This window comes from Elaeis guineensis, chromosome 6 (genome assembly GCF_000442705.2).
Source record: "Elaeis guineensis isolate ETL-2024a chromosome 6, EG11, whole genome shotgun sequence".
NCBI classification, from domain to species: Eukaryota; Viridiplantae; Streptophyta; class Magnoliopsida; order Arecales; family Arecaceae; genus Elaeis; species Elaeis guineensis.
Window position 1 is genome coordinate 33,208,961 of NC_025998.2, and position 4,025 is coordinate 33,212,985.

Genomic DNA, 4,025 nt, shown 5'->3' on the forward strand with positions numbered 1-4,025 from the left:
TATAAGAGAAATGTTCAAAACAAAAATATAATTCTTGAATATGTTTGCACTGAAAATCAATTAGCTGATATCTTTACAAAGGCCCTTAGTGAGGATAGATTCTGTGAAATTAGGAGAAATCTAGGAATTCTTGATCCTTTTGCCTAAATATTTCTCCAATTCCAAGAAATCGATGTCAAAATTTTTTTGAGCTCAATTTTCATCATCTCTCTTGGATCTAAAAGCTCAAGATTATCATTCTCACAACTTGTCATTGAGCAAAATTTTTTCTCCCAAAATTTTAAATTTTTTCAGAATTTATTCATATTTTTTCTGAAATTTTGTGATTCATGAGTCGACCCCCTAGGGTCGACCCAATGGCATACTTGAAATTCTTTGCCAACTTCCCACGGGCTCTTTTCTTTTTAACTTAAAGCCCGTTCATGAGCCGACTCATTCTTCTTCTTCGTCTTCCTCCCTCCAAGACTCTTCGTCCTCATCTTCGTTCTCTCCAAAACCAAGGATTTAGCCCAAGATCATTCTCCCTTCACATCTCCACCTCAAATCACCTCTTGGGAAAGGAGCTTCTCGCATCTTTCTCCCTTGATTGAAGCGGTTGGAGCGTGCCCTAGCTTCCACCATTCTTCTCAAAATCATCATTTCTCTCCGCCAAAATCCCTTTCCATCCTCTAGTAACCCTCCTTCTCTTCACCCATTTGATCTTCCGAGTCTCCCTGCCTGCTCTTGTGGTGAAAATGCACCAAAGATGAAACTCCCTCAAAGAAGGAAATCAGTCCGTGCACTGGAAGAAGGCATCCGCAGAAAAAGGCAAGCTTCTCAGACCTCCTCTGCTCCCATTCCAGCTTCAGTGTCTGCACCAGCGTCTGCACCAGGTCCCTCTCAGTCTCCCCTTAGCCCTAGCAAAATCCCTCTCTCTGACAGAAAGGTAGAAACCGGCAAGAATGTGGATTTTAGATTCTTTGAAAAAGAAGGTTTCTCTTTTGGGACAAAGATCAAAAACCAAGGTTGGAAATTTTACTGTTCTCTCAAGAAAGTTACATATGTAGACTTGGTTAGAGAGTTTTATCTAAATCTGCACTATGGCAATGGAACAGTAACTTCTATTGTTAAGGGAATTGATATCTGCTTAGATCTTATTATTTTGGGAGAGATTCTACATTTGCCCTGTAAGGGATATTATACATGGAACTCCCAGTGAAGGAAGAGGGAATCAATGTAATTTTAGGAGGAACCTACTCGGGAAGTCTAAATAAATTAGAAGCCAAAATCTTGTCAATTGAAATGAGAATTCTACATCAATTAGTGATAAAGCTTTTCTTTCTGAGGAGTGGTAGGCATGACCTCCTTTCTGGCCGAGACATTTGTATAATGTTTCATGTGATCACTCAAACCCCCTTAAACCTCCCTGCTTTAATGATTGAGGCCATGAGAGAAATACTGAATAGATCCAAGGCACATCTGCCTTTTGGTATGGCCCTCACACTGGTTTTCAGGAGGTTTGGAGTCAGTTTTGAGGGGGAGGATCTGCTAAGCTTTTTCACGCAGACACCATCAACCAACACACTCTGCATCGCATGGGATTCAGTAGAATTGATGGTGGTTGGATCAAGGGTACAGAAGAAAGAGCAGAGGAGAGGGCTGAGGATAGAGTTGAGGACAGAGCTGAGGAAGAAGGTCCCTCATCTCCTCTCCATGACTTCAGGGCAGCATCTCCAGATATCTAGTTTGTTTCAGACCTAGAGGCTGGCCCTTCAGAGTTCACCAGGAGGCACACACCAGTTCAGTAGCCAGACAGCAGAGCACCTTCCTCAGAGTACAGATTGGCTGATGATCAGATTGAGCAGATTTCTCAACGTGTGGCTTCCTTGCTTTCTCGTCAGTGGAGCACTTCTACATTTGCACCGGGATCCACATCATTGGATACATCTGATCAGACCTTGATCCCTCATATCTCCACTGTATTTCAGATGATCATAGATCAGTCAGTTCAGATTCAGCAGCTCGAGGATTGCATTTTCAGACTGACTGGGAGAGTACTTGACTTGCAGGGGCAAGTCTTAGCTTTGGCCCATCCTCAGTCACAGGAGTCCTCTATTGAGGTCACAGACCTTACTGCGGAGGCTGGCAGGCTCAGAGGTGCATTGGAGGGTGGTTATGAGTTCTTGAGGAGAGAGATCAGAGGCTCTAGTGAGCATGCTTCTACACAGTTCACTGCACTGCTTCAGTCTGTTTCGAGAGCTCTGAACGTTCTTGATTCCATCAGGCTCTCTCTTGCAGTCCAGTCTTTGACCTCTGAACGTTCTCAGCCTTCAGGATCATCTCGCCCACCTACTCGTGCCAGCACCTCCACTCGTGGCAGAGGCAGACGGGGTAGAGGATGAGCTCTTAGTCGTGACCCATCATCTCCCCACCCCATCTCTGATATTTCTGATTCTGATCCATAGAGTCATGTGTTCTACTACATCCTTGTTGTTAGTCATGTCTGTTGTTCTTTCTAGGATCTATCTTTTGGGCCATGTAATAATATTAACTGGTTGACTTTTATATTATGAAACTTGTATTGAAACAACTATGGTGTTAATCATCTTTTGATTATATATCTACTCTCTGTATTGGTATCAATCCTCTTTTGACTATATATCTTCTCTGTGTTGCTAATTCATATCTATGGTACTCGATGGCATATTTTGTTTTATGATTGCTGTATTCAGGGGGAGTAAATATTAATGATTAGCACAAGAAGTTTGAAGAAACACAAAAGAGAAAATGTATTCAAAAAAAAGAGGGGGAGTTAACAATATTTGATGATGTCAAAAAGGAGAAAAATTAAAGAAAAATATCAAAAGCAAGATTATTAAATGACTTAAAACTACAATGAGTGAATTGCTAAGCAAAAGTATCAAAAGAGAGATAAATACAAAACTTAATAATAAAATGAGTGAATTGGGAGAAATTAACAAGATTGCTAACAAAATGAATGAATTGCTCTGATACCAATTGCTAAGCAAAGCAAATGAGCAACCTTTAAAATTAGACATGCTCTGATACATCTTAAAATTAGACATGCTCTGATACATCTTAAAATTAGACATGCACTGATACATCTTAAAATTTGACATGCTCTGATATACTTTACAATTAATTCTTAGACATGCATTGATACACTTAATTGTTAAACTTGCTCTGATACTAAAACTAAAAATCAAATGAGAATGAGCAAATTTTCAAGATGCAACTTGTTCTGATACTAAAACTAAATAATCAAATGAGAATGAGCAAATTTTCAAGACACTAAGAAATTTGAAAACAAAGCAAATGAACAAATGAGATATTTTCAAACACGCAATTCTCAAATCATAAGGTAAATTCTGCTTTGCCCTGATAACAAAAATAAATTTTCTACTCTGATACCAAAATCACATAATCAAATGAGCAAATTTTCAAATCATTAAGCAATAGGCAAATTATCTATGCAAATGGGCACATGTATCACATGCCAAAAGAATCAATCTTCTTTTCAAGCAAATGCACTTATAAGTTGGTAGTAAATCTCCTATTTATCTTCAAACTGCCTATAACGTATTTCATTCCTTTGAAATTCATGATCATTGATTCACATAGATGCTTTTGTTCAAGTATTTTGTCATCATCAAAAAGGGAGAGATTGTTGCTCCTTAGATTGATTTTGATGATTACAAAGCAGTTGAAGGGGTACCAATGATTTTCACTTGAAAAAGACTTATTGCTCTTCAGGGGCAAAATTGTAATTTTATCAAAATCCTGATTTGATAGTATCAAATGATAGAACAAAAGATTTTGATCCAATGATAAAAATTTTATTGATTTTGGACTTGTATTTTGAAAGATATGCATGATTAAAAATCATGAGTCGACTCATGAGTCGACTCATAGCACATGAGATGACTGGCACGCTGAAAATCCTGACCGGCACTGTCTTGGCACTCCCTGTGAGTCGACTCAATGAGTCGACCCCCAAGGCATGAGTCGACTCATGAGTCGACCTC